Genomic DNA, 12,209 nt, shown 5'->3' with positions numbered 1-12,209 from the left:
GAGTAAAGACAACCTCTTTAATAAATGGTGTTGGGAAAATTGGACAGCTACATGCAAAAAAATGAAACTAGACCATCAACTTACAAAAAATAAACTCAAAATGGATAAAAGACTTTATTTTTTTTTTTTCATCCTCACCTGAGGATATTTTTCCATTTTTTGTACAGATAGAGTGGGAGGGAGAGAGAGAGAGAAACATCGACGTGAAGGGACACATCGAGTGGCTGCCACCCGCACGACCAACCAGGACCGGGGACAAACCGCAACCGAAGTACGTGCCCTTAGCGGGAACCGAACCCGAGTCTCTCCGGACCGCAGGCCAACGCTCTAACCGCTGAGCCAAACTGGCCAGGGCAAAATGGATAAAAGACTTTAATGTGACTCGTGAATCCATAAAAATCCTAGAAGAAAATGTAGGCAACAAAATTTCAGACATCATACATAGCAGAATTTTCACCAATACATCACCTAAGGCAACAGAAACAAAGGAAAAAATGAACACATGGGACTACATCAAACTCAAAAGCTTCTGCACAGCAAAAGAAACAATCATCAAAATGGAAAGGGAACCCACTATATGGGAGAGCATCATTGCCAATGATACATCAGATAAGGGGTTAATTTCCAAAATATATAGAGTGTTCATACAACTCAACAAAAGAAACACAAAGAACCCAATTAAAAAATGAACAGAGGACCTAAATAGACACCTCTCCAAAAAGGACATACAAATGGCGAAGAGACATATGAAAAAATGCTTAATGTCACTAATGATCAGAGAGATGCAAATTAAAACAACTGTGAGGGCCCTGGCTGGTTTGCTCAGCGGTTAGAGCGTCAGCCTGCGGTCCAGAGAGACCCGGGTTCGGTTCTCACTAAGGGCATGTACCTCGGTTGTAGTTTGGCCCTGGCCCTGGTTGGTCGTGCGGGTGGCAGCCACTCGATGTGTCCCTTTCACATCGATGTTTCTCTCTCTCTCTCTCTCTCTCTCTCTCTCTCTCTCTCCCTCCCTCCCTCCCACTCTATGTGAACAAATAATGAAAAAAATGTCCTCAGGTGAGGATAAAAAAATAAATAAATAAGACAACTATGAGCTATCACCTCACACCTGTCAAAATGGCCGCCATCAACAAATCATCAAACAACAAGTGCTAGAGAGGGTGTGGAGAAAAGGGGACTCTAGCACACTGTGGTGGGAATGCAGACTTGTGCAGCCACTATGGAAAATACTATGGTGTTACCTCAAAAAATTAAAAATTAAATTGCCATTTGACCCCATGATACCACTTCTAGGAATATACCCTAAGAAGCCTGAAACACCAATCAGAAAGAATATATGTACCCCTATGTTCATAGCAACACTATTTACAATCGCTAAGATCTAGAAACGGCTCAAATGTCCATCAACAGATGAGTGGATAAAAAAGCAGTGGTACATGGGGTACTTTGCAGCTGTAAGAAAGAAAGATCTCTTATCTTTTGAGACGACATTTAGGAACCTCAAGAGTATTATGCTAAGTGAAATAAGCCAATCAGAAAAAGAGAAATACCACATGATCTCTCTTGTTTGTGGAACATAACGAACAACATGTACTGATGAACAAAATAGACCCAGAGACATAGAAAGGAGTATGGTTCAGACAGACAAACCTCAGGATAGGGGGGCAGGGGGGATGGAGGTGATGAACAAAAGAACTTATATGCATGTCTGCATAACCAATGGACATAGACAACAATGCAGGGGGGGGCAGGATGGGGAGGAGGGTGTTTAGGGGGGGAAAAGGTGAAATATCTGTAACAAAAATAAAGTAATAAAAATTGGAAAAAAAGAGGCAAGTCTCTTTAAAAAATGCAATGCATAAAAAACTGTCTCCACATGGTCCAGATTTCGAGCAGCGTTTTAACCAAAAAAATATCTCCAACAACCAAAAGTTAATTCAAAATGATCTCAAGTGCGTAACTGTATTCTTTGAACCGTATGAAAGGTTTGTCTTAGAAATTGGCTTTTCCCTCCCATCTGCTGCGCCTGAGTTTTCCTGCACTTCATTCTTCAAATTCCCTGAGAAACCTGCTCAGCATGAGTCCTGGTTCCTCCCCCTTTCCTCTGGTTCCCTCTCCTCTCACACAGAAAAGGCTCCTGGAACTTCCCTGGCAAGGCAGGCCCCTCAGACCTCAGCAAGGGGAAGGGACGAGTCTCTTTTACAGGTGGGGGAGGGGAAAGGCGGGTGACATGGTAACCACCACCAACACGAAGAAGATGTGTCACGTGTCAGGCGCTGTCATGACCTGTGCCACCTAAATTAGTTCTCACACAGACCCTATGAGATGGGTGAGTTATCATTCACATTTATGGATGAGAAAACTAAGGATCGCACAAGTTAAGTGACTGTGTTCAGTCACCTGTAATTTAAATAGCGAGCTTATTCCAGAGGCCAGGGGGTGAACCCTGGATGTAGGACCATTCCTGCTCACACACTAGATTTTATCGCCTGCACCTTCCCCTCTGTTGGTTTTTTGGTAGCACCTTCCCAAAGAGATGACTAATGTTTAATGTCTAACGACATGAAATGTCTCCTTAACTCTCCCTGTTGATAGCCTATAGCCTGCCTTTCTTAGGATATCATCTTCTTAGGACCATATTTAATTCCCTTCTGGGATTCTTTGGGAGCTTCGGGCTGGAGCCTGAATGAGCCCATCTCACCTCTTTCTCGCATACTAGGCCGGGGCTGGAATGGCATCACGGGAGTCCGAGTCTTAATGCCATCTGTGCGCTCCTACGCTCCTTAGGCGTTGACACCTCAGTGACGGCGAGGAAAAGGGCAAGTGGGGGCAAGCGGCCTTCGAATGCCCCTGTTGTACTAATCCATGGGACAGTGAGGCCTGCGGTCGTTTTAGAACAGGGTCACAGATTCTTGGACATTCCTTCCTCTAAACGATGGAGCCTAATCCTCCTTGTAAATATGGGTTGGACTCAGTGCCTCACGTCTAACATCTGTGGCAGAAGTGACACTATGGGACTGCCAAGGTTGGGGCATAAAGAGGATACAGCACCTGCCGGGCTCTCTCTTCGGGGACCCTTGTCCTTGGAACCCAGACACCATATTCAGAGGAAGCCCAGGGCACATGGAGAAGCCACGTGCTGTCTGGACAGAAGCCCCGCTACGCCTTCAGCCTGTAGTCAGCATCGACATCAGCCATGGGAGTGGATGAGCCTTCAGATCATTCCAGCCCCAGCCTCTGCTCCTTCCAGCTGAAGTCCCAGACATGGGGGAGAGGGGGTGGGCAGAGACAAGCCATCCTCGCTGTGTCTGTCTGAATTTCTGAGCTGTGGAAACTGTGAGAGGGAAATCATGATTGTCATAGGCTGCTAAGCACTGGGCTCATTGTTACGCAGCAATAGACAACGTATACAAAACCGTTTTCACCCCTCCCAGTTTTTAGGGTTATCCCACACACAGTACAAAATGTCAGAAGGTAAACGACTGGAGTACAAGGTTCTCATTTATTGACAGTTCTGGCATATGGACAGCAAATCAGAGACTCCTACCCAACACTTGAGATCCTGGGCCTGGAGCCTGCGTGTCTATACAGCTGAGACGGGAAAGCCAGGGCTCTGCCCTCCAAGGGTGGAGCACAGCACCCTCAGCTCTGACGGAGGCCTGCCCAGACATCTCAGATCTCAGCTCCGCTTCTCAGTCCTGCCTCCTGCTGGCTGCTGGCGTAACTTCTCTCTCTTCCTCAGTTAACTGGCACTCACCGTAGGTGGTACCTTAGAATGAAAATGACAGCCACTGCCTCACGGTTTGCTAATTTGGGGCTGCACGCCGTCGCAGCAGGAACTCAGTGAGGGCGTGCATGGACCCGCCAGCCTTGTTCTTTGGGTCCCAGGCAGAAAGCACTCCATAATTATTTGGGGAGACATCGATACTCCCCAAGTCCCTGCCGAGGTTGTGAATTTGACATATCCATCCCTGTTGCTATCTATCCTGCCACATGCTCATTTCAGAGCAGTGAGGGTGACCCACCCACAAGTGCCCTCCTGCCAGCTCCCCTTTGGGTGGGGCCTTGGGAACGCTCACAGGGCAGCAGCATCGCCCTGTTCGGGCGCCTCTTCCTCCTGTGCTGTTTCTGTAGCACATTCTAACCCCTTCCCAAACCTCCTCTCTGCTCCCAGCACAGGGCTCCCTGCAAATCTTTCCAGAGAAAAGGAGTCTGTCTGGGGCTTCCCAGATGTCTAGTCCCCAAGGCAGTGGCCAGGGAGACATGCAGGTAGCTGGCCCCGAACCAGCCTGAGCAGCCGACTGACCCCGCAGGGGAGACTCAGAGACTTCCTCAAGTCACAATCCTTCGCCACTTGGAACTGCTCTGAAACGTGCCGACTCCCAGAAATTGTAATTCCAGCCTCGGACTCTTCTCGACCATGTCCCTTGGCTTTCCAACGGTGTTCCAGGAAATGTGTTCATGCGGGGTCCTCTCTCCCTCCCCCTTTCGGTGGCCAGAATGCAAATGCAGTTTTGGCTCATATCCAAGGGTATGATTTTGATTCAAGTTGTCGCTGGGCATGGGCACTGCCCCTTAGGTCCCAAATCCTTAACAGCAATACCCCTCCCCCAAGTGGTAACACTTGCAAAGCCACCCACACGGTAGAGCTTTGAGCGGTGTAACGATTAATGAAATACAGGGTATTGTTCTACTTCATTTAATTTAATGGCTGCATCATGTACTGTGGCTGTACCATAATTTGTTTAACTAATCCCCCATTGAAGAACATTAAGGTAATTATTATTGTTATTAGATGAGCAGCTGAACCTTGGAAACACACTCTTAAATAGGTTCCCTCTGAGGAAGACGAAGAAGCTGACTCTTTTGTCAAGCTAACCCTGCGCTTGAGAGTATGCTACCCCAGCCTGAGGTCCCTGTGTCCTCAGAGGCTGTTGCGGATGGAGTGGGCCACTAGGGGACGCTGGGTACGGCAGAACCACAACCTGTGTGGCTTCTGAGGAGTGAACTTTCAAATCAAGGAGAGCGAAGGGCAAACCTCTCACACAGCCCCTGCTGAGAAACTCTTTGCCTCTGATCAGTCCTCAGAACCCTCCTCTGCCCAGCCATGGAGCGTCTTTCTGGATACGCTTGTGGCTGGTGCTGTTTCCTCTTCGATGTGCGGAAAGGACTTCTTGCTGTAACCAAGGGAAGCCCGAGACGGGGGCGTCTGCACAACCACAGCCCTCCGTGGCGGTGGGCTCCTTGCCGGAAGGTGCCACGTTGCGTGCCCGGCGCAGTGCTTCTCAGCCGAAGGCAGCCACGTGTAGGCCGGCGGAGGGGAGCCCGGGGCCCACGAGAACTCTCCATCCAGGAAGGAACACAGGACCTACTCAGAGCCCAGGCGTGATGGGGACCACAGACAGATGGCCTAGGACAGGGCAGCTGTCCGCAACGATGCTACGGCCAGACACTCTCCTAAACACTACACGTGTTCCGACTCCTTTAATCTGCTAACAGCCCTATGGTGTAGATGCTATCATCCCCATTCCACAGATGAGGAGACCACAGCACAAAAGTGTTAGTTACATCATCATCCCCAAGTAAGTGCCCGGTGGCCCTTCGATCTGCACCCGGTGGTCTGACTCACGCTCCCCCCAGAACACTGGTTGTTTTTCAAGCAGAACTGAAGCAAAAGCAAAGCTAGACACAGAAACAGTTTTGTGATTGTCAAGGGGATTTGAGTCAGGAACTAAGGCCACCCACTTCTAAGGGAAAACAAGGTGTCCAGGTCCCTAGGACAGCCAAGGGTCCCCCAAGGCCAAGGAGCCCTTGTTCCCTGCTCCGTGGGGTGGGTGGACACAGCTCGGATGGTTTCCCAAGCCACAGGAGCCAGTCTGTGTTTCTCAGGGTCTGAAAGAGCCTCACTAACCTGCTTTATTATGTTAATTGTGCAGATAATCGTTATGAGCTAAATGGACGTGAGAAAGAAAAAAAGATTAGGCTAAATAAACCAGGAGACAAGGAACTGCAGTCTTGGGACCTTGAAGTCAGACAAAGCTGCCTCTGTAACTACAGTGAGTCTGAGCATCTCTACTGTCCATGTAATTTCCACTGTTTCACAGGTTCAGTAGTTTTCTGTGCCCTCTGTTTACTTAATTGTCACATCAGTCCCGTGAGGCAGACCAGGTAGGTAGTCCAGCCTCCATTTCACAAATGAAGAAGCTGAGGCCCGGGAAGGTGGGCGGGAATTGCCCAGGGTCGTGCAGCTGGAGAGCAGCCCAGACAGAACTAGAATCCCCAGTGGAGTGCGGGGAGCCAGGTCCTATTGGCTCTGCAGAGGGGAGTGCGCATATCTTCCCAGATCCACATTTAGTGACATCACCTTGGTAGCTTGGGATCAGTCATGGAGGGAGTCTTTACAAATCAGGGCTCCCTTCCTCCCCTACCACTGGTTAACCATCTGCCTCACCCCACCAAGACTATCCCCACAATGTCTCATTGGCGCTAAAGATAATGTCACGGCCCTGGAGATGGCAGCTGATGCGAAATAACCAAGGGAAGAGAGTTCTACATCCCCATACCCTCCAAGCTCCCCCGGCAGCAGAAGTCCTGGGAACTAACATCACTTTTGCTTGCTAAGTGCCAGGCTCTGAGCTACGTGCTCTATGCATTGAATTTATGCCTCATCGCAGCTCTTCTCTCTAGACAAGGACATCTGAGGGGTTCAGTAAATGGCCATGGTCACACGATGAGGACGTGGTGAAGCTGGGGTTCAAGTGTAGGTTTGTCTGACCTTCTTAACCATGGCGCCAGACATCTTTAATTTCTACTATTATTGAGTGAGAAGATTAGACTTTCCTTCTCAGTTCTACGGCATCCCTCCTTCTCTCAGCTTATAATAGAATTATAAATAAAATCAATCAAGACAACTCATTTCTAACACACAACAAATATTTTAAGGGTCATCTCACATCTCAATAAAACTCCATAACCTATTAGACCATTGTAGTGATGTATAATCACGACCTATAGAGAATGTCAGAATTAGTATTCTGCTCTTATTATTTCAACCATTAGCGAGATCTTACATGATAATTGGCTCTTAGCTGCCATAATCGAATTCAATGTATTTATGGGTACCTTGTATTTGTGTTTCACAGATATTGTTTTAAATATTAAGTCACTGCATCTTGGAAAGAAATGTAATTTTGTTACACAGCAAATGTTCTTCATGTCGACGACTGCAATGCCATTTTTAAAGTGTACGAGGATAAAACGATTGCCTAGATTTCCAAGAAAAAATGTGTTGCATTTTGCTGGAAAACATTTGTAAGAAAATAAATACATGCAGAGCTACTTAGAGATCTAAAGTAATCACCTTGATGATTAAGGGAAAAAACCCACCTGCCAGTGCCCTTTAACCTGTAGTGTCCAGACTTTCTATTCTAATCCAAAGAGAGGAGCTGACTTGACTTAAAAAACTGAGCCAGGAGGGCAGTACCACTGAGTCAACAGAGCGTGGACTTGGGGTTGGTAGTAGGGTCCTGGCTTCAAATCCTAGATCTGCTTCTTTCTGTCTGTATGATGCTGGGTGAGTTACTGAAACCACTCCACTCTAAACACCAGTTTTCCATTATGTTATTTAAAAGAAAATTTTTTTTCTTTATTGATTTTTGAGAGAGAAAAAGGGAGAGAGAGAAATAGAAACATTGATGAGAGAGGACTTCGATTGGCCGCCTCCTGCATGCCCCTCACTGGGGATTGGGCCCACAACCTGGGCATGTGCCCTGAAGGGGAATCGAACCGGTGACCTCTTGGAGCTTGGGTCGATGCTCAACCACGGAGCCACACCAGCCGGGCAAGTTACCCATTTTTTAAAAAATGGGAGCGACATACCTACCAAGCAACAGTTATAGTGAGGACAGGCTGGCTACATAATCTGCAGAGGACAGTGCAGAATGAAAATGCAGGGTCTCTTGCTCAAAGGTTACTAAGAATTTCAAGACAGCAGTAGAAGAGTAAAGCCAGTGTGGGCCCCTCTGAGCACGTGGCGCTGTGAGCCAGCTGCATGGGTGCCAAGAGCCCAGCAGCCGGCCACAGGTCAGGATTGCATCAAATGCCACATGTAAACTGCGGCCCACCTGCGAGAGGCCAGAAGAATGTCCACTACTTGTTCAGTTTGCCACCATATTTTTATACATCATGGAAAAGAAATCGAATAGTCGCTTTTTACAAAAAGGCAGGTCAAGTTCCGAAGAATAGGTGCATAAATATCGAGCACTGACAGGGTTCGGAGGCACAGCAGTCCAGGGCGGAGTGGGGCCCAGAACCCAGGAGAGCTGTACTAACCCCACCTCCCTCAGCTGCCTGCCAACTTTTGGCAGAGGAATAGAGAACACGGAATTCTGTTTCTTAGCAAGAGGTCTTGAAACCATAAAGCTAATCTCATTGAGCTTGGCACTACATTGAATTAAACTCCTAATTCTAATTTCACCAAATAGGGTTACTGGGAGAACAGGAAGTGAAGGCTGATAACTGAGTTCCCCTGTCCGGAGGGAAGCGAGGGAGAACAGAAAATCAATTTCCCTGCTGCGGAGAGGTGGGAGACACTGTTCCCACCCGTGGGAAGCAGCTTATTTCTTTGTAAGGAGAAAACATTTCTGACCGAGACTTTTCACGCAGAGAGGGGCCACAGTTTTCTGAACATTTTTCTTTGGGGATCCTCTTCACCGTGGGCTGATGAAGCCCCCCCCCCATTCTCCCTGTGCTTACCTTCTCGGGGCAGGAACACCCCGACGGGACGAGGGTTGGAAGGAAGTACCCCTGCGTGGAGGCCTCCGCCGACCTCGCCTAGGTGTTCCAGAGCCTTCCTCTGCGGGCCATTTTGTGAAACACATCGTGTCCAGCTTCTCCTCAAAGCTGACCCCTTTGGTTCTCACAGCTCCCCCTTTCTCCCCTGGACCAGCAGGGACCACCCGCCTTCTCCTGGTTGCCGAGCACTTGCCGTTTTGCGCGCTGCTGTGCGTTTCCACCTGAAAACACCGTCGAACTGTCCGGAGAGGCGTGGTCTCCACCCGCCTCGTCCAGCTGGTAGACTAGACCGGGGTCTTCATCTGTGTGTGTCGAACGTGGGCGACAACCCAGAGGGTTGTTGTATAAAGTACACGTGCACGTGGTTTCCTGCGGAGGGTACTGTCTCTCAGTTACGTTAGCATCCCCGGCACTTAGCGCTGTGCCTTCTGTGTGGTCATTTGCACAGTCATTTGCAGAGGGAATATATTCCTATGACACTCTTCTTTTCTCTATTAGTTATAAGATGCCATCTAGACCACATGCCTTCATTTGTAAAAATATTTATTGAGTGCCTGCTATGTGACAGGAAAATTCTGAAAACAAAAGCAATGAGCGTGATCAACCCCATCACTCGAACATGCTCTTTACAGTGACAGCGTGGCGCTCCTGGCGAGGGAGAGCCACTGGCTGGGCAGCTGACGGTGGAGTCAGCCGTCTGACAACAGACCTTCCCAGGGCCTGGAGCTGGCCGCGCTGTGGGGACCGACCCCGGGGAAGAGAGAGTCCCAGTGCAAAACACAGCACAGAGGGGACAGCCCTGGGATACTCTGTGCCAGTAACTACAAAATCAGACTTGTTGCCAGCTGCAGGCTTCCCCAGGTAAGAAATAACCTGGCGTCTCGGTCTGTTCCGGCTGCTATAACAAAACTGCCGTAGACTGGGCAGCTCAAACAAGCATTTCTTTCTCACAGTTCTGGAGCCTGAGAAGTCCGAGACGAAGGTGCCGGTGGGCCCGGTGCTTAAGCACCTGACAGCAGAAGGAAGACATGCCTTCCCTCCACTTCGTGGGCCGCCGGAGCAGGGTCCTGCCTCCTCTCCAGTTCTGCTGGCAGGGGAGCAGGTGCCAGGAATCATGCCTGGGGTTGGGGATCAGCCCACTCCTGGTGCGCTGGTCTTTACCCTCTCACTCCTTCAGATGACCTGCTCACACCGCCTACCCTGCTGCACCCACCAGTAAGAAATGGGGTGAAGCGTCCAGGATGATGTTCTACCCCTCCCCGCCCTCCCCTGCAAAGCTCTGCCTCCTCTGGGCCAGGGAGACACCACAGAGGACGAGGAAGGTCTCTGGCTCAGAGACGGGGGCCATCGGGGCTCTGTTCCCTCCGGAGAGCGGGGAGGTGTGCTCAGCATCTCTCTCATCTCTCACCTCCCGCAGGCCTGGGGCCCTGCATTCTGGCTCCAGCTGTCTCAAGCTTGTTGTCTGGACTTCGTTAGGGCTGGCTGTCTGGTCCTCAGGCATGGTCTCCGAGTTCACAGCTCTTCTAGTTTGGGGCAGACTCAGTAGTCAGGCACTTGCTCCTGGAGGCTGGGCCTGGGTCTGCAAGTGTGTCACGAGGGGCCCTAAAGTCTTAGGCTTGTGATGGAGAGTGGCCACCGTCTTCCTGCGGCAGGACTCCCTCCCACGCTGATCATGAGCAACCATGGGTGCCTACTGACCGGGTAGGAGACTGGGCTACACCGGGACACCAGAGGGAACAAGACTTGTCATTCCTGCCAGGCTCTCTTTGGCTCTTCTCAGGGGCAAATGAGTCACTTCAAGAGACAGCCCTTCCCAAATGGTACCTCGTGGCCACAGCGCCCCTGATCACGGTCTTTGCCCAAGGCCAAGGACAGGAGCTTCTCTGGCCGCTGGGGAGTTGTATTCAAGCTGCTCCCAAACCTAATGCTGTGAAGCAGGACTGAGGTGTTCTCTGGGCTTCCTGGCTGCAGACAAGGGCCTGCTCTGAGCCCGGCCTCGCACCCAGCATTCCCGGGGACCACCATCAGCGCTGCCTAGGAGGAGCAGGGGCCTGCGGTGCTGGCCTTTTCCTGGCAGGTCTGATATTTCCTCTGGCCCAGCCCGGGTGTGCCCACTGCGTGGGGGAGGAAATGCCCTACAGCTAGACCAGAAAATGGTCCAATGGTGCCCCCTGCTGCTCACATGCTAGACTGCATGGATTTGCCGACGGAAATGCCGATGTTTCTCAGTTGGAAGGGAGAGGAGACTTAACTTTTTAAAACACTGTATTAGTTAATTATTGATGCATAACAAACGAGTGGCTTAAAACAACACTAATTTATTATCTTGCCCTGTTTCCATGGATCCGGAATTCGGTTGGACTGAGTAGTTCCGGCTCTGGGTGTCCCTCGAGGTTGTCATCAGTGTTAGCCAGGCCTGCAGTCATCTCAAGGCTGGGCTGGGCCTGGGGACCCACTGGTGTGTGTGGTCAGAGGGTGCTCGCGTGGCCGGCAAATGTGTGCTGGCGGTTGGCAGGAGGCCCCAGCATCTGCCCAGGGGCCCCTCCACAGGCTGCGTGAGCGATCTCACGGGGTGCCGACTGACTTCCCGGGAGCAAGTGATTCAGGAAGCTGCGATGGCCTTTGTGACGTGGCCTTGGAAGTCTTCACACAGACTAGCAGCGATTCGGTGTGGGAGGAGCTCCAGGAGGGCAGGGATTCCCAAGGGGAGGATTCTCCAGGGGCATCGCAGAGGCCGCTTCCCATAAGCACCTCCCGTGTTCCCAGTAGTATACAAATAATATGTAACATCATCGTAACATGTAATTGGAAATTATTTCATGCTTGCTGTGTGCCCAGATGCTAAATATTTTCCCTGAGTTATCTCATTTACCTTCACAGCAACCCTACAAGCTTGGTCCTGTTATTACACGTTGAAGAGGTTAGAAAATTGGAGCTTAGGAGGTTAGGTACTGAGGTCATACAGCTAAGGAAATGGATTGAGCACTTAAGCCTTTGTTCTGTGTTCACTCTGCTTGAATGTCTCCCTAGGCATTTAGAGCTAACAACCAAGGAAGGCGGTGGGCACAGATGAGGAAGCTGAAGCTCACAGAGGTCAAATGCCACGTCAGGGTTACAGAATTAGTAAACGGCAGAGACAGGGTTTGAGCGGAGGCCTGATTCCCTTGCCTGTGCTCTGCCCACCCCCATCACATTGCGCCTGGACAGAAGAGAAAGACTTAACTTTAACAGCAAGAAGAACGCAAAGAACAGGGTAGCCCACTCAGGTAGCACCTTTGTGCCTATCAGAAAGGATGCCCCCTTCTGGGCAGCTGGAGCTCTGCAGGTGCTGGGCTTGGCAAGCTCAGTCCCCACGGTCCAGGAGCTCTTAGCCAGGACAAAATCACGGTGTGGCAGTCCTGAGACAGGAAGGAACA

Source organism: Molossus molossus, unplaced genomic scaffold, assembly GCF_014108415.1.
Source record: "Molossus molossus isolate mMolMol1 unplaced genomic scaffold, mMolMol1.p scaffold_m16_p_15, whole genome shotgun sequence".
Lineage (NCBI taxonomy): Eukaryota > Metazoa > Chordata > Mammalia > Chiroptera > Molossidae > Molossus > Molossus molossus.
Note: the sequence above shows the minus strand (reverse complement) of the source record.